The sequence below is a fragment of the Saccostrea echinata genome, unplaced genomic scaffold (assembly GCF_033153115.1).
Source record: "Saccostrea echinata isolate AGI-Se365-2 ecotype Australia unplaced genomic scaffold, CSIRO_AGI_Sech_v1 ptg000012l, whole genome shotgun sequence".
Classification (NCBI taxonomy): Eukaryota; Metazoa; Mollusca; class Bivalvia; order Ostreida; family Ostreidae; genus Saccostrea; species Saccostrea echinata.
The window spans coordinates 4,380,837-4,404,482 of record NW_026889761.1 but is presented as its reverse complement, the minus strand read 5'-3'; the positions used below and the strand labels follow the sequence as shown (position 1 = coordinate 4,404,482).

General features: G+C 33.0%; 1 pseudogene; it reads right to left on the bottom strand.

The window, feature by feature from the left end:
* The window catches only part of LOC133185704 (angiopoietin-2-like), an 85,302-nt pseudogene that overhangs the window by 40,324 nt on the left and 21,332 nt on the right, over positions 1-23,646 (bottom strand).

Genomic DNA, 23,646 nt, shown 5'->3' with positions numbered 1-23,646 from the left:
GTGTGTCCATTGTTTTCATTTTTATCGCCAACACTGAATTCCATTCTGTGTTTCTACTCAACATTTGTGTACTTGCACAGCCCCAAGAAGAGGGTGGGGGGGGGGGTGAATTAAATTATATTCAACATTACTTTAACCAATGAATGCATTCATTATGAACATCTTGATTTTAAAGATAAAATGAACTAAATTTTGAATGGATGACTTTTCGGCTTTTGCCTATTATTTGTCACAGATATGTTTCATGTGTTACCATGGTGATATAGCTGCTAACTTGCATACACATGTCTGATGCAAAGCAATAAATTTGTATATTGACACAATCTTGTTGGTCTATTTTACAGCATACATAGCAAGCATATAAAGATCACATTTATCATTTTACACCTACAAGGAGTGGACATCATATTTAATGAGTGAATCTTAGTTCATTTTAAATGAATGTTGGAAAATGTTACATGCTAAAAGGGGACCAGGACTTGAAAGTTGCAGAAGTGTTATTTTGAGTCCAAAACATCTTGACCATTGCATAAAGTCAGATTTGTTAATGTTGTTAGTCAGGGTGTACATAACGGCTTAAGGTTAGTATCACTTCTAAAGAGATCATCTTATTCAAAAAGTAGGTTAGGTCACATGGTCATTATCTATGGCATAAAAAGCTTTGGAGTATACCAACTTTGAATAATTAACAACTAAAAAATAAGGTGTGGCTAATGTACAGACAGAATATAAAGATGCTGGAGTGATACCCAAAGTCACTCTAAAGGAAACAAGAGTAAACTGATACCAAGTATAAGTATTCTCAGTACTCTGAGTTACTCTGATTGATTCAATGGCTGAATTTTAGTGGCTGCAAACTTTTGATTTTATGACATGTAAAACACCACATACAAACATGTTTGATGGAAAACTTTTTATTCTAGGTTTTTAGAAACTCTAATAAAATATACAAATTTTTTTAAAAAGCTTGTTCACTTTGCTCAATAATAAATATTTATAAGACGCCTCTGGCTGACCTGATTCACTATTATCTCCGTGACAAATAAACACTAGTATGTAGATGAATGAAACACTTTACTGTAGCCATCAGAATAAAATCTGTGTTTTCTATAATTTTATTTAACGGTAAATCTAGGTTATGTCAGATTTACGAATGATGTAACCTTGTTCTTGCACACTTTTCTTATTTAGTTTTTTTTTTTATAACATTGACAAATTATTGCGACCTTCCCAGAAAGAAACCAGTTCTTGGATATTAAAACGACATTTTTCAATATATTGAAGTCCTACTGTGATTGATATTATATGATTTTTTCTTCGACAGTTTGGCATTTCAATAAACGCGGCTACATGCTTATACTTACGCCCACCCTTAACTCCTGCTTACATACACTCCTCTTATCTTATTGTCAAACAGAGATTAATGCTTATTCTCACCTCCCACCTAATCATAGAACTTTGTATTCTTCTCTATGCTCACATATGTGTAATACAGTGACACATCCTTATACTCCCTCCCACCTAATCATCACACAGTGACACATACTAATACTCCCCTCCAATATATTCATCAAACAGTGAGTGACACATACTTATACTCCTCTTCCACTAAATTATCAAATATAAGTTACCCATCCTTATTCTCTGCTTCCAATTCATCACCAAAGAATGACAAATACTTATACTCCACTCCCTCCTCGTCATCAAACAGTAACTTATGTTTATACTCATCTCCCACTTATTTATCAAATATTAATACAAGCTTTTATATTGCAACAGACCATGCAATATCATAGAAAATTATAGTTAATTTGACAAAGTATAGTCCATATTTTACGACGCCTCTTACGACCAATAAGTAAGGAATAAGGCTATTTAAACTTTGAATTTAAAGAGAAAAGGAACTAAATATTAAATGGGTAACTTTTCGGTTTTACCCATTATTCGTCACATCTAGTCAGGATATGTTTCATGTGTTACCATGTTGATATAGCTGCCAACTCGCATACACATGTATCCGATGAAAAAAAAAAAAATCTGTATACAATCTTGCTGGTCTATGTTATAGCATACATAGCAGACATATGAAGATCAATTTCCTCACTGGACACCGACATGGAGTGAAATGCACATTTAATGATTGAATCTTGGTTCATTTTAAATGAATGAAAGAAAATTTTACATGCTAAACAGGGGATCAGGACTTGAAAGTTGCAGATGTATTGGTTCGAGGCCTAAAGCAAATTACTAATTGTTGGGGGAAAAAATGTTTAAAGTATGAAGATTAAAGGTCATTTGCAAAAGAACTTGTGAGAAACTATTTCATTTTATTTAAAAAGGAGGCCAAATTTAGATGTTAATTAACTTTTGTGTAAAAAAAAAAGTGAAGTATGCTCTTGTTATTCTGAAGGAAATAAAAAGTAATACTGCATTGTCACTGATACCAAGTATAAGTACTCTCAGTACTCTGATTTACTCTTTGACATATTGAATCTTTGGCTGAGGACTGGTGGCTGCTGGATTCAGACTTTACATATAAAATCCTAGGTACAGGTATGATTGATGAGAAACTTTAATCCTTGATTTTGGAAATTACTAATTACAAATATAATTTTGTTGAAATAATTTTGTTCAATCATTAATAAAATATTTACAAGCACCTAACAATCCTTTTTTTTTAATCCTGTGTACGAAAATGTACTGGATTAACAATCTCCATTTCATTATCTGATTTAATATGGTTGGAGACAAAGTAAAAATGGATTAATGTTTTATCTGGTTTTTAAATTAGTAGCTTATGTTTCATCACTCGGCCTACCTTGCGCACAGACTATGTACAGGTACATGAAAACACTACTTTTGATATCTTTGTGGAAAATATTTATGATCCCTGCTTATATTTGCTTTATTTATTTAGAAAAAGTATATATATTTTTTATAATAAGAAGACAAACCTTTTTTATAGATATGTTCTGAGAAAGAGCAGAATATAGTTGCCCATTACAAGGTAATGAGTATAAATACATGTCATATACTGAGATAAGTAATGACATAAAGTTGTTTATACCATTTGTTTAATGTAAGTAAATATCAAAATCATTACAGACATGTTAGGACTTAACCAACATTGCCTCTTGTTTTTGTTCCTTTTCATCATTGAAGTCGTCTTGAGAGTTTCAATGCTCTTTTTTCAGTCCCACCATACCGGGTATTTACCACTGAACACAGCAGACTGTGCGTTCTTAAGCTTTGTGTTGTGACAGTACTGATATGAGTATATGGCATAAAGTTGTTCATACTATTTATTTGATAAGAATGAACTATTAATTTTATTATCAGCATTCTTGTCAGGACTGAATACGCATTTTTAAACGATTTAGTTTTTGTATCTTATCATCATCACAGTCTGTTTTAATCCTTCATATCGTTTCCAGTGATACCATACCGGGTATTTATAACCAGTCAGAACTGTGCATATTCTCCATCAAGGTTGGAGTAGTAACAGGCGTTGTACCACCAGGCTCCGTGATATTTTGTAGCACAGTTATCACCACTACCGTCATTGTCCTGATCTTTAGTGCTGAATTTACTACCACTGTGTGGACTAGTCAAACTGTCACCTGTTATAGAGTATTGATAACAAAATTTATTCCTATCAATAACACAGAAAGAAAAAAAATCATGATCAACAATGATATGCACTGTATATCTAACTAGTAACACTCTCCTAGATATTAGGAAAAATCCCGAGTCATTTTTTAGAAACATACTTCATATACAATGTATATACAAATCTTTTAAGTTGTGATTCCTTTTCATTTAAAAATATTTCAGAATAAGATTTGTATCATACGAAAGCCTATTAGGATCAAACGACGGTAAAAAAAAAAAAATTAAAAGGCGTTATAACGCCTTATTAAAGGCGTTATAACGCGAAAAAAGGCATAATAACGCCATTTGAAAAGGCGTTATAACGCGGAAAAGGCGTAATAACGCAAATAAAGGCGTAATTACGCCTTTACAAAAGGCGTTATTACACCTCTTATTTTTTAATACATGACTTACTTAGCCCACCCTGGGGGCTGATTATAATTAGATTTCCAGGAAAAAAGATTTTCAAATGTGTAAAATATTTTCAGTGTTAAACCAACTTAGTCCTTCTCTGAAGCCAGACACCTTTACCAAGGTGCATGGATTTCAGAAATTTGGTTGAAGGCTAATTGCTCATTATACCTATGCAAAAAGTTTGCCTGTTTTTTTTCCAAGAGGAGAGAAAAATATTTCAAATTTGAAACGAATTTTTAATACATGCTAGCAAGGCCCAAAGCTGGCTCTGCCTATATCCTTTTGAAAAGGCGTTATAACGCCTTTTAAATTTTTTTTTACCGTAGTTTGATCCTAATAGGCTTTCGTAGTATCAAAATATGTTATGTAAAATTATTTCATGTACAAATGTATAAAATTATACTTCTATATTGAAATAAGTTAATAATTTATTGTCAAATACTAAGTATTTACACTGTATTTAAGGAATCACTCTCTAGTTTGTTGGTTATCCTACGTCATTACATGTAACGACAGTTGGAAACATGGGATAATTTGCAAAACGGGTGAAACCTGCATGAATTATCCCACGTTTTCAATTGTCGTTAATGTCCTTCGCAAACTCAAAAACCATATATAGAAGTGAGATACACGAGACATTCTATGTTAATTTATATAGTCCCCACCCACTGGCGTCAAACACAAGTACAGCCGGAAATCATCGTCTATAAAGCAAAAAATACAATGCTTTACATCTTTTTTGTTGAATGAAGCCAAATATAAGCACAAATAGAATGTACCATTATTCTGGCAGTTTGTGCCGTTTAAATGCTATTTGTGATGTTTGGATCTAATATTCGGTATTTGATCCAGTTTTCAATAACAATTAAAAAACAAGAGGCCCATGGGTCACAACGTTCACCTGAGTAACGTTTGCCGTCTGTTCTTCACCAGAATACTTACTGTAGCCCCACCCTACCCCTGGGGGGTCATGGTTTGAACGATTAGGAATCTACTCTAGCTCAGATTGATTTCACATAAGTTTCAGCTTTTTTGGTCAAGGGATTCTTAAGAAGAAGATTTTTAAAGATTTTTCCTATACATTTCAATGTAAAATTTTGATTTTTTATTGTTGCCTTACCTTACCCCGTTGGGTCATGGTTTGAACAATCTAGAATCCACTCTAAATAGGGAAGCTTCAACGTAAGTTTCAGCTTTTCTAGCCCAGTGGTTCTTGAGATGAAGATATTTAAGGATTTTTTCTATATATTTCAATCTAAAACTTTGATTTCCTATTGTGGCTCCACCCTACCCCTGGGGGTCATTTTATTGAATAATCTCAAATTTATACTATCCCAGGATGTCTTTTCTTTATTGTATTTCCTTTTAAGGGGACTTGCCCCTTTATTTAAATAATTTCAACTCCCGTTCCCCAATGGATACATTTTACCAACTTTGGCTAAAATTGTCCCAGTGGTTCTTGAGAAAAAGGGGAAAATATGAAAAGTTTACAGACGGACTGCCGACGGACAACAGGTGACCAGAAAAGCTCACTTGAGCTTTCAGTTCAGGTGAGCTAAAATGGTTTGTGTGTAGAAGAAAACTGCTGATAAATTCATGTATTTCGTTGTTTACAACATAAGTGGTATTTTCATGTGCATTGGATGATGAAGGCTGTGTGTATTGGGTATTGTATAAGAGAACAACATTAAAAAATAATGGGAAATGATATCATACATTGTCTGGAAAAATGTAATTATCTTGGTATTCTACTCAGTAAAAAGTGCAAAATTTCAGATTGGATAACCTCTGCATGCCAAAAAGGGAGTAAGCCTATTTCGCACTTAATATGATAAACCCATTAACACTCTCGCATCTATGCAAATCATTTGTCTAACCTTCGGTACTTTGTGGCTAAAAATTATGGAAAAACAAGTCCGCAAGTGATTCCACCGATTGAATGTTTTCCAACATTTAGTGGTCAAAAATGCCGAACATCTCCACTTTAAGAACAAGATCTGTCATCTGTGAAAACCTTTTTAAAATTCTTCCAGTACAAGAAGAGATTGCTACAAGGAAGCAGCTATTTCTCTGTCAAAAATCTTCTAAAAAAATGTTTGTCATACTTTGAGGGAATTACTCATTAACAGCTAGGTATTATTCTGGATATTTTCATCTCTTTTGCATTTATAACTATTGTGAATATATGAGAGAATGGCTTTTGATGGGTTTATTTCTATCAAAATCAGCTTGGAAATGAACTGTAATATCTGCAACTTTTCAACAAAATAAGCTACAGAAAGAGATACTCTTAGTTCAGGTGATCTAGGATTCGATGGTTTATGTAACATATTTCAGCATGATAATCCGATGTTGTTCTTGCAACTACCTTCTAACAAATTGGTCTCGGAAACTCCCAGAGACAATACTTAATTTTTTCCCTCTGAGGTGCTATACTACAGTATATGTTGATCTCTTTAAACATGCCGTGTCATATTTGTTTTACATAATCGATGGTGAAAGGAATTAATCAAATATTCTATTCGCCTGTGTGCCGAACTGAATGTACCCTACACGATGAGGAACTGTACCTGATTTTGCTAGGCCGTAAGCCGAACACCATTCTTTCCATTCACGGAACATACAGCTCCGTAACTTTCGTCTTATTCGCAGTGTCTGGGTTTACGTTAAGCATGATAGTGCAATCTTGTGAGTGGCGGATGCTCCCAAAGCCTTTTTCCTTTCCTTTGTGTGTACATGTATATGTGTTATTACTTGGGAAATAAAGTATAAATGAATGAACACGAAAATGCAGTAATAAATAGATCGACTTTTGCACACAGGAGCAGATTTGCTCATGAATGAATATAATAATAAGTAAATAGAGTAATAGACAATTAAATAGTTCTTATCCTCTGGTATTAAGAACATTATGCTTATATTTGTCAAAAGATATTTATTTGTTATTAATACTTCTTATCAGTTTAAAAATTCACACTTAAATGTATATTATTTGTTTACTTTTCTGTTACTGTTACGCCACATTTGCAATCACCATAGCATTACGTAACAATGCGTCGCCCGCGTGGCGCAGTGGTCAGAGCGTTTGCCTAAGAGTCGCAGTGTTAGGAGTTGATCCTTACATTGCGGGTTCGAATTCCATTGCGGGACGTAGAGGCCGGTCCGTCAGAAGAGACCGTATAAACCGAGGTCCCATGTCGCAGTAGGTGCTGGCACGGAAAAGATCCCTCACTGCTCAATGGTCCAGAGTGCCAAGTATAGGTTAAAATTTGCAGCCCTCCACCGGCAAATTGTGGCGTCTCCAAATGAGTGAAAAATTCTCGATAGGGACGTTAAACAACAAACAAACAAACAAAAAATGTAACAATGCTGGGTATGTAAAATTATATATATTTAAAATAAACCTTACCTGCCGTTCCTTAATATCCCGACACAGTGAGTTTGTATTTTTTGTTCTCGTCCCCGACATAAAATGTGGAGTACTGAGCGAATGCTTCGTCACCATTAAATCTTTGAAGGGAAACCCGTAGTTCCTGGTCCTTGTTCTTCGTCAACTCATAGATTGCGTCATTTCCTTTTAAAGAAATATCTTAACTTTTATATTGTTTTATTGCAATAACTTGGTCATGTAATGTAAATTTGAAAAGCATGTTTGAAAAAAAGGTCTTCGTCATTAAGAAATTTCATTTTTTAAAATCGTCAAATTTTTGAAATAGTTAATACTTGGAGCATGTCTTAAGTACAGTACTTATTACAGGTACCACATGAAAAAATTATATTCTTTTGTACATGTCTGTTTTAAGCTATTTTTACGTTTGTATGTGAAACAAGAAAACTTTACGTTGTACACAAATTCATAATCTTCTGTTAACAGAAATACTTTCATTAGAAAAAGTTTCTTAATTCTGCTCTAATCGAGAGATAGAATAAATCTCTTTTACTTTCAAAACAGTGAAATCTTTTATTTTTTGAGTTAATTTTCATTGTTTTCCTGATTTGAAGACACCCTATAAACTCGTATTTTTCCCATGTTGAAATCTCAAACATCAGTATCATTTTTTTCACCTTCTGCAATTACGAACCAAAACTTTTCCCTTAAAGAAAAAAAATTTAATCCTTTGAATGAAATATATGGAGATAACGAACAGTATTCAAGCTCAAAAGTCCATTAAGCAATACAAAATAGGTGCAGAGCAAACACGGACCTCCAAAACATCAGAGGTGGGATCAGGTGCCATGGAAGAGTGAGCATCCCCTGCCGACCGGTCTCACCCCCGTGTGCTCCTTGTCATGATCGGGAAATAACGGAAAAATCCGTAGACAATTCAGTGTGTAGATAATGGCCTAACAATTAGTATGAAAAATGTCAGTCAGCATTTGACTCAATGATAAATTGTATTTGCTGACAAGGTCATTGTATCGACCATAGAACTAACGAAATAATGACTTTAAACGAGACTGCTGATATTCTTGTTTCATCAACTTGTTTGTCAATAATTTACCTCGTTTTAGAAATTGTACATGCTCTTGCATATCGAATCAACTGAGAGATATATACCCCGTATGCAGGTGATGAAGGTATATTGCTGCATAAGTAAGGGAAGTTGACGATTGAAAAGTTAAAATCATCACGTTTATCATAAAGCTTGGTTGTTAGATTACCATTAACGTCTTTCTCAAGTAAAATATCCAAATATGAAACAGATGTGTTAGACTCTGTGGTATCTTTTATTTCAAACTCACAGGGATATATCGTATCGACATAAGAATGGAAATAACAATTATTAATTGACAATACGTCGTCGATATATCTAAATGTCGAGTTGAAGGCCACAGCAAGTGTTTTCTTCTTTTCACGTATAAGATTTTGGACAAATTCTGCTTCATATGAGTACCCATGGGAATTCCAATAGAATGTTGGAAGACCTGGTCTCCAAAAACCACATAGATATTGTCAATCAGAAATTCAAGCATCTTTTTAATGTCAACTTCAGAGTACTTGTGTGTACAATCAGACTGTTTTTTAAGAAAGTAATTTTTATAGTACTTTACTATTTATGACGCCTTTCGTTACTGTATGGGTAAGACTTTCATTCATACATGTACGAGGGTTGTTCGGAAAATTCGCGGACTGGCGTCATAACTTTTTTTACTTAAGATCCTATTATATCCAAATTTGGTAGAAATATTTAACCATGAATTTAAATAACGTGTATTAATTTTAAAAAAAAACTATTTTGAATTATTCCAAATCTATTAAGACTTTTAAAATGCAAAAATCGGGTCAAGGAGCAGATCAAATTTCGTAATTTACATTCAGGACACCAAATAATGTCTCAAGACATGTCTTCTTTAAAATGGCACATAAAATAAAAAAAAAAATCCTACACGATAAATGTACTGCATGAAATTAGTTCGCGGAGATAATATTCGCTTTTTTTGCGGAAATAAGAACACCGCGTTTTCATCATATATTGAATAATTCTTGTTTTTTTTAATTATGATAAATTGAAATATTACCGTTATTTGTGATTAAGTTCTTTAATTCTCTCTGTTTCATTGCAAACATAAAAGCAGAAATTAATATAGCAGAGAAACTGATGTAGACCGTCTTGCTAATAATGCGGGTTAGTGGTTCAATTTAATCACTTACACGTAGTTGTTCGTGTTTTTAAAGCTTAATTTCACTAATAATTAATTGATAAATATACTTCTAAAACTTACATTTAAAAGTGCCATCCAGTAGACGTGCAAGGTAATTGCAAAAAAAAAAAAAAAAAAAAAAAAAAAAACGCGCAGAGTTAAAATTTACACGTGCTTATTATTTACTCTTATTACCTTTAATCGAGGCACTTACATAGTAAAAACAAAACTAACAGTTCAACATAATTACTATTAGTAGAGAAAGGGAAAAAAAAACAAGGGGAAAAAATAAAAATTATCAGAATGCGTAACAAAGCTATTTCGTTATATTTAATCGGGTTCAGAAGCGACATGATATAATACGCAAGGAAATATTTGCAGTGCTGGGAAAAATTGTACAATATTTCCCAACCACGAATTCAAACGACCGCGATTTACTACAAATTGAAGAAATGGCGATCTTTTCCAATCGCGATTTTAACCTGCTGTACAGTAAATTAAGAATTGTTGTATCGTTTTATACTTCATATTTTGCTTTGTTGAAAAGAAATCAGTTACAGAAGATAGTCTTCATTCAAAAGATAGAAAAAAAGATGACGTCGTACAACGTCACAGAGTAGCAATTAACGATACAGTTTTATGTTGTACTCTGGAAAACTCCAGACAAAAATCTGAAAATTCTGGTCTAAGGGAATATGTCAAATGCGAGTCATGCATGTGTTGTGTACATGGTACAGGCGGTATTCTAAATGATTGAGACTCTGTATAAGACGATGGTAAATTATGAGAATACTGATTATCTGTAAAAATCTGATCAAAAACATTGAAAAGTTAGTCACGTCTTACTAAGAGTTCGGCGCTTCACAGTTACTGATGATTTTGTGAAAGCACAATTAATCAGTGGAAAAAAATATAACACAAATGAAATGATGTTCCTGGAACAATTGTTAGCAAAATAGATTTCAAATGATAGAGAAAGGTTTTAAATGAGTGCACTGGTATTGGGCAAAACTGTGTGAAATGTAGTAGGAGAGAATTTTTGAAAACATCATGACAGCATTTTCTTGACGTTACAATATTGTTGAGTTTGCTCCGTGCTCACAAAACGTGTTGAATTTAAAATTAAAAAAAAAACATCACTTGTGTTAAATCACATGGAATGAAATTTCAAACATCAACAAAATAAATATTTTTACATTTGATAATGTGCTCATTTTAAATTTCATGAAGATAGTATTACGTAAATTGGCATAGTCTGCAACATTTCCGAACAACCCCGGGGAAGAATAGTACTTTGTACTAATCGGGTCACCTTCTCTAAATAAAGCATTATTATTATTATTATATATTATCTTCCAAACTTTTTTATGTTTTAAGGGGAATACATACTTTTAAAATAGTAAAATATCTTTAATTCTTTCCGAAGAAAAAAAGTTTCATGCATGTAATTTCGTTTTCGAAAAATAAAGCGGAGTTTATTTTCATTTTTAAGTACAAATAAATTACATGCGCGGATCTAGGATTATTTTTACAAGGGCAGAGAGTGTTTAGGGGGTGTTCATTCACTCCTTTTGATTTAATATATTCAAAATATTTGACAAGTCAAAACCCATAAAAGGGGGTAAACAGCCTGTGTAGTCATTTTCTATTACTTTACATTTCTTCAATAACTCTAAAAATCCAATTAGGTCCGGACCACCCCATCCCCTCCCTTTTCCCCCTTTGATCCCGCATATGCTTTATGAATAGGTGGACCTAGTGGTTTATAGAAAGAATATAGCGTTCATTTTTGTTGAAAGACTTGAATTTTGAAGAGTGTCCCTAAACAGTCTGTCAACGACAAAATCAGACTTTTCCCTTGGTAAATATAATAGACTATGGTCTATTACAGTAATCTTCATCACTATAGTACTTATAAACTATAGGTTAGTCTTAAAATAGTATCAAAGAAATAGTTATAGATATCTGATTTATCAAGAATAAATTATTTCTCTTTGGTAAACACTTTCGTACTTTGATTTACGCCGGTGAATAGTCTCCCGCGTGGCGCAGTGGTTAGAGCGTTCGCTTTAGAGTCGCGGAGTAAGGAGTGGATCGCGGGTTCGTCGCGGGTTCGAATCCCACTGTGAGACGTGGAGACCGGTTCATCGGATGAGACCGTATAAACCGAGGTCCCGTGTCGCAGTATGTGCTGGCACGAAAAAGATCCCTCACTGCTCAATGGCCCTACGTGCCGAGTATAGATCAAAATTTGCAGCTCTCCACCGGCAAGTGGTGGCGTCTCCGTATGAGTGAAAAATTCTCGAGAGGGACGTTAGCAATAAACAAACAAACGCCGGTGAATACTTTGCTTTACTTCGTTGAAAACTGTGATACGTGATTTATTATACGTATTTAACTAACCTAAACTAGAGTTTTTTGTGTATTTTCTGTCCTTTTGCGTTATTATTTCTTTTATCATTATTTTTTTTATTTTCTTTTAATTTTTTTTTAAATTCATTTATTTATTTTTTGCTTGGGATAACGGATCAAAATACGCAGTCATATAAAATAAATAGGCATGTATTTTTTATTTGTTAGGTCTTATTCATGGCGATATCAGAACTTATCAAGTTATCTATGAAAAAAATTCTAAAATACAGACAATTCAATTTAAAATAGCTTACATGGTAGCTGTTAAGAATAACTGTAAATAGAATAATCCTGATTATAATGTCCATGTTTATCAAAAACTAAAACGTTTTGAATTTATACAATTTAGACACCTTATAATCTAAATTATAAAAGCTAATCCTACCAATCCAATAGTTTTTAGAGGGATCACCAAATCCTCGTTTATATTCTGACCACGTCCTGTAAAAGTCTGTAGTCCCGCCCTGTCTTCTTTGTATAGCCTGAATCATTTAAGAAGGTTTAACATGAAGTAGGTTTCAGTGACAAACCAGAGCGTGCGTTCAAAAATGCAAGTCTCTTTAAAGTTCTATTGAAATTAGTGTTTGTCTACAGAGATCATGTTACTGTTAACTGTTAACTTACGGTCCAACCCCCTCCCTCTGTTGTCATGTCACAGTATACTTTTTTCTTTTGTTTTCCATCAGGATAAATTGTATATACACCATCCTTTCCTTTCCGACCTGGATTTTTCTTCAGTATGGTTGCACAGTCTTTGTACTTATCTGAATTTAATAAAGCAGTCCAATATACTGTATGTTACATGTACATGTATATTTAATTGAAATAATAAAAAAAAAAACTACTGTTTGAAAATGGGATGAGAAAATAAATGAATTTTTGGTAAAGTAAAAAATTATTAAGAACCAGTAGATGTCTTGCAAGAACAAATGATACATGTAACATTTTTCCGAAAGGAATTTTTGGGCATGATAAATAGCATAAAATAGTATTCTGTAACACTAACAATGTTAGTATCAAAGCACGTATAGAAAGAAGACTAATTACTCATTACTTTAGAATAAAAATGTACCCTTTTGCAATACATCCTTGGATGTTTTCGTCACATTATATGTAGAGACAACATCCACTTAAAAGGAAACAGGATGCACGGTCTTAACATGGGATCTAGTCAGTTTCCAAACCCATCGAGAACCTTTTAGATGTTGATAAAGTGTTGCTGCAATTTTTGATGAAAAAAAATAAAAAGTAAATCTTAAAAAAAGTATCTGAGTTATATTTATAAGAAATAATGAAATAAAGCAGGATTTGAATGTTTGTATTTAAATGGGACTTAAATATTTCAATCAATTTTTCAGTAACATTACATAAGAAACTCATCAGCATACTTAAAAGCCCATATTAGACATACCCTTTTAGAATATACATCCAACAACTCAACTTTCATTTTTGAATATAAAGATAAAAGAATGCTTATTTTTATAACTAAAGTATGAAAAAGCGCTGTTAATTTTTTTTAAAAAATATATATTTTCTCATCAAGAGAGTTGTTAAAGGTTTTTAGCAGAAAACATAAAAAAGTGTTTATTATGCTAAAATCCTTCCGAACAAAAATTACATCGTGTACTAATCTAGAATTTATATAGGATCTTAATTGTTTTCATGTCATTTTCTTTGAAAAATTAACCGGAGATATACATTTTATCTTGATTGAGCAGATGTATTTAGCATAGTGTTCTTTTCGATATTTATACCCGCATTTAGGTGATATGATTTTGAAAAACTACTTTTTGCAAACCTTGAAAAAGGCTCGGGGATGAAAAAAAAAACACACAACTCGTTGGATAAAAATCATATCCAACTACAAATCATGGGAGATCCTATATATATATTTGTCTGCTTGAAAATCGATAAACAGATTTAAAACATGTCCAAAAATAAAGTATTAATTTGTACATTTTAGCTACCAATTAGGAACAAAATAATCAAATTCAGAGTAAACAACATAGCAAAATATTGGATAGTTAGCTAGACAGTGCCCAGAAAACATTTGCATAAAATCATTTTGTTATCTTAATTCCAACTCATTTGCGTCAATTTCTATTCTTTTAGCATAGGCATTAAATCTAAGCATAATCGGTTTCATTGTTAGAATTGTCCTAACTTCTGAATATCATGTCAGACTCAATGTAAACTTTAAGAAGACTGGGAACAAGGCGTGATTCAATTTATGAACCAAGTATAAAGAGAAAAATTCTTATTAAGGAAATGCTTTTTTTTTTGTTTCGGCAAAAACCAATTAATACACACCCATCATATATCATACATCAGTCTTAACTTTGTATGAGAACGCCAAAATGCACAAATTGTCATTAAAGAAACAAGTACCTAGAAAAATGGAGACACCAAATGATGATATTCCTTGTAACCAGGAACAATTAAAAAAATTGATAACTGAGTCTGAGTCCGATGAAAAAGATGAATTTGATTATGATCTGGACCTAACAAATTTGGATTTACCTTCTACAAAAAACAATTCTCAACCCGAAAAGGCACTGGCAGACATTGTGTCAGAAGCAGTCAACAAGAGACACAATATTGCATGTGCGCGTGAAGGCATTTCCTACGCAATTGTGTCAGGCAGATATCGACCATACATGATATGGCAAATAGAGTGTCGTCCAAACTTGGGGGATCCAAAGATTAATAAAGAATTTCAGGAACTCTGAAAGACCGAAACACGGCTTCTGAAAGATAAAGCGCTAAAATCAACAGTTGACTTCCTGGACGACAAGATTAGTCAATCCAATCACCATCTTAAAGATATCCGGGTAGAAACCATAAATTCAATTGGTAAATCTACCTCTGCTGCTGGTCTTGCTAAGACACAATTGAATGACAAAACAAGAGTACTTAAAGAGAAATTTGATCGCTACCTAATGGAGTTCAAAATGAATATTAGATCGGTAAGAAAACCAGCTGAACGGTTTCCTAAGAGACAACCAAAGGACACCAGAGAAAAACACGGGAAACAAGTGCAAAGAGAACAAAAATTCCGTCCATATTAAAACAATATGATGTACTCTGTTTGAAATTGACTTCATTCTATGCTGAAACTCAGTTAAGATTCCATTTATCTTATTTGTGCAAATCTATGAATCATATCTTTTGTTTTTGGGATTAGTAAAACGGATTACTATGAAAGGTATCTATTTCATTATCCTTCTACATGTCAAAATAGTCTCTTGTCTGCTTTAATCTGATTGGAGCGAAATCGCCCATAACTCCTCCCGCATTTTGAGGAATATATCTTTTGTCATTATTTCACTCATTCACTTGCAGAATGGCTCGTCGTTTCAATCGAAACGCCAAATCTAAATGTAAGAAAAACAGACCAATGAATTTTAAAGCTCGAAAAATTAGAGAGCATAAGAATAAAGTGCTAATAGCACGAGATCATGTGTTTAATCTAACACCTGACAGATTGTCAGATGATGAGTATTTACTTTTGGCAAAAGGTCTAACATTTGTACTTTCATCTATCTCACACCAAGTCAAACAACAGGTGATGAGAGATTTTAATGAATTTGCCAGAAAATTAAAATGTAAATACATGTTTCATGACCCAGATAGTGACAACAATATACATCCTTTCCGCATGAAAAGCGGTTTTGAACATCAAATTATGAACAATTCAGTTCAAACATATATTGACAAAACAAGACTTGAATTGTCATCTATGGAAGTTTGCAAATCGACTGACAATTTAAGCATTTCTGAACGCCAAGCATTAAAAAGGCTAAAAGGTCGTAAAGACTTCATTATCAAAAAAGCTGACAAAAAGAACAAGTGCGTTGTAATTAAAAAAACTGATTACATCCTTGGAGGTGAACGTCAGTTAAATAGCAAATACTACTGCAAAATTACTAATCCCAATCTAAATCATCTCGAAAATATTATCACACAAAAATTGTCTGAGATGAACACTAAGGGTGTATTTGACAATATTACCTATGACTTTCTACTGAAAGCTAAAAATACGAGGGTAGGGAGATTATATTTGCTCCCTAAGATACACAAGCTCAATATTGAGACTTTTAATGAGATTAAAAACAATGGTAGCTGCAGTTCACCAATTATTCCACCAGGTTGACCTATTATCTCACAAATAGGTTCACCTACAGAACGCATAAGTCAGTATGTAGATTACTTTTTGACTCCCATCGTGCAAACACTAAGCACGTATATCAGGGACAGTTCAGACTTCATTCTAAAAGTTGAACAACTTAGACCACACGCTAAGTGCCTACTGGTCAGTTATGATGTAACTTCGCTCTACACCAATATGCATTTCGAGGAGCTAATTACGGTTGTTCAAATGGCCTATACAAACTTCAACAAAGCAGAATATATCATACCAGCTCCACCTACAACTGATCTTTGTTTTCTTCTACGACTTGTACTAGAAAACAATATATTTCAATTCAAATCTGCTTTGTATAAACAAACAATAGGATGTGCGATGGGTTCTAAGTGTTCCCCATCTGTGTGCGACATACGCCTACACCAAATAACTGATGAAATCATCGATAAATTTACAGGGATAAATAAAATAATATATCATGGTCGCCATCGCGACGACGGATTTGTCATTTTTCATGGATTAAAAACTTACATCCATGAGCTATTTGAAATAGCTAATTCACACCATCCTCTGCTCAAACATATGAAATTTCTACAAAAGAAACCAATTTCTTAGACACTACAGTGTTCAAAGAAAATAGATTTAAAAACAGTCAAATTCTGGATTTTAAAACCTTCATTAAACCAACTAATACATTCCAATATTTGGAACGTAACAGTGCACATAATTCCTCTGTTTTTAAAGGATTCATCAATGGTGAAACAATACGCCATATGAGAAATACAAGCAATAAAACCACCTTGCTTAAAATTCTGCGTGAGTTTGAGGTTAATCTCTTAAAAAGAGGATATGATAAAATTGAAATCAAATCTAACATGCAAAATGTACTCGTTAATTATAGCAGAGAAAAAACCCTGCAAAGTAAAAGTGGCATCAGTAAAAAAAGAAATTCCTCTTGTTTTTGTCACAAAGTACAACCCCTGTATACGACATTTAAAAGAAAACTGATAAAATATTGGCATATCCTTGCAAAGGATGAAGACTGTCAAAAAGTCTTCTCTGAATTACCTATTGTGTCCTACAAACGCAATAAAAACCTGGGTGATATTCTCACTTCCTCAACAATTAAATAATCTTATTGTTTATGTGTAGATGCACAAATGCATAATGCAAACAGACTCCTGATGAGGTGGATTTGCAGCAGTAAAGAAAATTATTTCTTCATTATAAAATCAATTTATATGAAAATACCTCGTTTCACACCGCCGAAACACTAAATTAGTGTAGAGTCAAGTGATCGGAGGTACGTGGCTGATGGGAGCCATCTTTTTGAAAGAAATGGCGCACAAACTTCTCAGCAAAAATAACTGTATGGTAAAAATAGGGATTTTTTGAGATTTGAACATGAATAATAAAAGTCAGGGATATCGGTTTTTCTTATGTGCCGACACCTTTACCGCTACGCCACAGCTCGTAACAGTTAACAACATTTAAATACTGATTGTAGTATGGCTCATCAATTACTGAACTTTTATTATTTTTCGGTAAGATACGAGTATTGTATCATAAAATGAAATATGTGGAGATAACGAACAGTATTCAACTTTTTTGTCAATAACTTACCTAGTTTTAAAGTTGAAAAGTCGTAAGTTTTTATGTTGTTAATATTGGTAAAATTTTGTGATTTCAAGTTTTCAAAAGTTCCTTGGAATCTTTAAGTATCCACATTTGATTTACAAGTTTTGGTTATCAGTTACGTAGAATATGATAATGTCTGATCCCCCAAAAATTACTAGAAAAAAGTACCTGTAAAACAAGACAATCAAAACATCATAAGAAAAAGTTAGCAAAAAGATGGCACATCAAAACAAAATAGGCCGAAACATCATAAGAAAAAGTTAGCAAAAAGATGGCACATCAAAAACAGAATAGGCCAAGTTAACAAAAAGATGGCACATTAAAACAAAATAGGCCTAAATATAATTTTACATGACACCTTAATAACCATATTAAGGGGTAGGAATGCTGGGGTGGAGGTGGGTCTTCAAAACAGACATGGCTCGTGTAAGCGGTGGTCAGCTGTTCTGACCACGTGACCTTACATCATCATTGGCTAAAAGCTATTTATACATCAGCCAGGGCGTGGATCTAAGAATTTTCACAAATTACAAACATAAAATCCTACTAAAAAGCTCTAAATAAATTACCGCATTAACTACATAAATACAATTATTATTCTAATAATTGTTGCTATATATATATATATATTAGGGATAGCAATTTGTGATCGGTTAACCGGTAAGTCGGTCGGAACGATGGTAATCGGTTAGAAAATCTGTAATCGGTAGTCGGAAAAAATAAAATATATGTAAATTTGAATGCAATTTTCTTACAATTCATTTTTAAAAATGAAACTTCTACATGAACGTTGATAATTTACCGTTTTCACCTATCTATTTAAGCTGATTTGAAGGTAATTATTGTTCTCCTGATTGAGATCGCAGGGTAATTGGTCAGTTTGTGAAGTGTTAATTACTGTAAAAACAGCATGCCGTTACCCTGACTGTCCTGTAATTCTTTAATGATGTTTAGTAAATCACCGTTGAGCACTGTGAATCATTATGTCTATCTTTTTCCGTTATATCTATCAAATTATATTATTAGACAAACATTGTATATTAAGTAAAATTTCAGATTTAGTTTTGATTATGGCGACAATGCAGAATGTGTGACATCTGCTCTAAAAATTAACAACGTCTGATTTCTCAGGCATGTTTCATGGTTTTCTTATTTTGTTTCTTATCTATTGAAATAAAATGTATGTTCATGTAATTTCCTGATCAAGATAAACAGATGGTTTCTAACATCTTACTATGAGTAGAGCTACTTGAAAAAAAAAATGTCAAGAAAATGTGTATTTTGATACGATTAACCGGTTAATCCGTCGGAACGTCTTGCGGTTAACCGATTAGCAATTCTGTAATCGATTGCCATCCCTAATATATATATATATATATATATATATATATATATATATATATATATATATATATATATATATATATATATATATATATATATATATATATATATATATATATATATATATATATATATATATATATATATATATATATATATTGAGAAAATGAAAACACTGATAAATGTGTACTTAATGTAATAAACAAACTAATTTTCCAAGGGACAGATGTCAAATATGACCATTCAAAGATTGGTAGAACCCATAGAGTTGGTCCTTATGGTGAAGAACGCCCTAGAGATATCATCGTGCGCAACAAAAAGAACTAAAGGTATTCAAATTAGTGTGCAACAATATATTCGATAAGTGGTGGTGTAAATCATGTGTGCCCGGTCGGCAGGGGATGCTCACTCCTCCATGGCACCTGATCCCACCTCTGATTATGTGGAGGTACGTGTTTGCTATGCTCCACATTTGTATTGTTTAATGGACCTTTGAGCTTGAATACTGTTCGTTATCTCCATATATTTCATACATCAGATGCTGAAGAGATACTTTTACATGTTTTATAATTTACTAGAAGATTCCGTAATGAGTTGAATGGCTGTGAATATATCCAGAATATATTCCTGTTTTTCTTTATTTTTATTTTCCACAGACTGAGAGAGGGAATCTTTGTGACAAAATGACCGCTAAGCCAGGACTGGATATTATTTGAATCCTGTCCAAGCTTTTGTTAATTTTACAACAAAAAGTTTCAATGTATACTTACTCTGAAAAATTAACAACTTAAAATTAAAGTGATCCCCAATTGTTTTTTCTGAAGGAAACAAGAAGTGATACTGTTTTGTCACTGATACCAAACGTAAGTACTCTGATTTACTCTTCTGATTAATTCTTTGCTGAACGTTTTTGGCTTCAGACTTCGACATCTAAAACACCAGGTACAGGCATGTTTGATGAAAAACTTTGAATCTTGATTTTGGAAACTCTAAACATTAATACCATTTTGTTGAAATAGCTTTTTTTTTTAACTTTGTTATTAATGAAATATGACAATAGGCCAATGGCCGACCTGAGTCATTCTCTTCTTGACAAATAACTACTAGTTTGTAGATAAATGAAACCCTTTAGAATAACCAGCAATTAAGTCTAGTAGATTTATGTTCATATGGATAACTTAAATGATGTTATCCAGTGAATAGTGCAATTTCAAAAAAAAAATTAAAGAAATGTCAAAAAATGTGTGCAAAAATTTGCATAGAGTTAAAAAGAAAATGGCAAAATGTCGCATATTTGAACATCGTAGAAATTACTTATGTCTTTATACTAGTATTTAAGGAATATACTATTAAGAGGGTTGTCCGGTAAAATAATTGGCGCACTAAGCTGAAATTTTCAGCAAAAGTTTATTAATCATATTTAAGTGCACCTTTATTTTTTAATAAAATATAGACAAAAATAAAGATTTTATTATGTTTGAATGTGCACAGGGTAAGGTCCTACGGCGCACGATAAAAAAAAAAAAAAAACAGGGTTTCATCAGCGAATACACAAGTATTATTTCGAAATAAAAGTATAAAATGGACAAGGTTGGGGTAAAAATAATACTATTTTAACCCCTGTCTATTATGTCGTCTTTTGTAAAATTTCAAGGCATTTGCTTAATTTTTGGCAGTTTCCCGAGCACTTGAAATGGGAAAGTGGTAAACGCAACACATGAAAAATGGCGACGTTTGATGACGTTACGGCGCACCGGAGAACAGTTCCGTTTGATTTAGATGTATTAATGACGCCCTAAGAAACTTTAAATGACTACAGAAGAAAAAATATATACATAACATTAGATCTTTAGTATACAAGTGAAATGGGAGTTTTCAAAGCGGAAGCTTCTTGATCGGGTCCCCGGGTAGAACAAAACATACGGACAAACAGCTACTGGCAATAGCGAAAGACTCTGTCACTGTAGACCTTCGATATAACATAGCCTATTTAGTTGAATGATAGTGAGAGTACTGTCCATAACTTACTTATAAATCTTCAGAAGGTCCCATGTGTGTGCGAGATTAGTTCCTCGACTGTAATGGAGGAATAAAGGGAAACTCAAGTATGTGCATCAATAAAATCCTCGAATTTAAGTGGGGCTCATCCAACTTTTTTTAGCAAAGAGGAAACGTGATGTTGCTTTAGACACTTTGACGTTATAATCCGTGCGCCGTAAGGTGACACCACACATAACATAAAGTCTCATATTTTGTTTATTTGAGCATATATCTATTTGAAATTTGCTATGTATATTGATGAAAAATGTACGAAAAAGTAGTGAAAATTTTAGAGCGCAGTGATGATTATTTTTCACTCTAGATAACTTGTCCACGATTTTACCGGACAACTCTCGTAATGTCATTTCCATCAAAATATCATTTTCTTGTTTGTGTGATTTATCTTTGAAACTTTGACACCTTATCGTGAAGTTGTTAGCTTTTGTTGAATATTAATATGACTATATTAAGTATAGTTTGACCCTGCTATAAGGTTATGTAATATTTTCATCGACTGTTTGGAGTTTTTAGTAGACGACTTCATATTTCCCTCCCTACCCATTGACTTAGACATCTAGCCCTTCCAACCTACATGCTGATACTCAACCCCCCACCCCCACCCCCCACCCCCACATAATCGTCAAAACTGACACAAGTATTTACTTACTTCTTACCAAATGCCAAACAACGTCATTATTAGTTGTCCAGGTTCAATCAAGGATACGAAGTGTCGTGTTTGATCTGATGATCCACTCCTGTCAACGAGACGTGATACGACTCTTCGCATCAAGTTACTCTTATAATGATATTTTTTTATATACCCCACTACAATTTGCAAATATTATAACAGAAAACTTTTGTAAGCAATTAAAGATCTTTAATCCATTAAACAAAGCATTTTTTTTTTCAAGGGTATTTATGATACGCAAGAAAAAAGTCACGTATACCGTGCACTACGTCATCAGTTTCAGAGAGTGGTGATATGGATTTAGAAAACCAGTGTGGTGATCTGCAGTGTCGGATCACGATGTCACGTGATTGCGTATATTCAACAGTAAAATTGAGTGGTACACAGTTGGGTATATAATAAATGCCAGTATGACTTTAGTATTCAGTGCATAGTTTAGTATAAATTTGCAGCCCTCCTATGTCAAGTGGTGGCGTCTCCATATGAGTAAAAAATTCTCGAGAACCTTATTCAACAAACAAACAAAAAAAATTACTTTTAATAATTATAGTTAAGATATTATGTGGGGAAAAATTAATGGGATGATTAAGATAATCTCCCGTATTATTTGAGTGTGATATTATATTGAAAAGGGACTCCAAATATTTTGGGAAATAATTTATACTTTTCTAAACTCATCGTCTATAAAATAAATTTCTACCATTTTTTTTACTCAGATTTGAAATATATTATTCACACTTCTAATTGGGAGAGAAATAATATTTCCATTCATAAAGTTCTACGAGATTAAGAGATAGGGATACTCAAAGAAATTGTACAAATTAGATACAATAAACAGTAATATAATTTTTATACATTTTAATCCTGACTTAAAGTTCTTTTGTCCAATATGCAGAATTAGGAGACCCACAAATTGTACAAGGGAGAAAACCCCTGAACGGCAGCTAGTACACTATTTAATTTATTATCAGCATTCTTGTCAGGACAGGATATGCATTTCAAAAATATAGTTTTTGTGTCTGATCATCATCATAGTCTTTTGTAGCGCTGTATTATTTCTCCAGTGCTGCCACACCGGGTGATTCCAATTAGATACAGGTGACTGGGCGTACACTCCGTTCAGATTGGAGTTGAGACAGTCCCAGTACCACCAAACTCCGTGATACTGTGTAGCGCAGTTTCGACTACTCCTCTCATTATCCTGATCTTTAGTGGAAAAGTGACTACCATTGTGATTTTTCAAACTGTCACCTGAAACAGGATAATGATATTGTTAAAGCCTAATGCTTATCGGAAAAAATTGGCAACACGGAGAGAAAAAGCGTCATGATAGACCCTTATTGAAGATGTTCTCTATGCAGTGGATTGTATGTTAGATTCTAATATATTCGTAAGGTAATTTATTTTAATATTGATACAACAAATGAATTGTCTGATCACTGTATTATAAATACTTGCTTAAGATTAAAGAAAAGATGAAAAAAGAAAGAAATTGAAGAAAATTCAATTTGTAATCTACTTGGGGTAATTCATTGTTGTCAGAGGATTGTAAAGACGAATTTGTTCGAGCCTTTGTTGAACTAGAATCATCAAAACGTGTTATGCACTTTTATACCGACTTGGATGAAAATAACTCAGATATGATACATTAGAACAAAATCTAAAACCATTT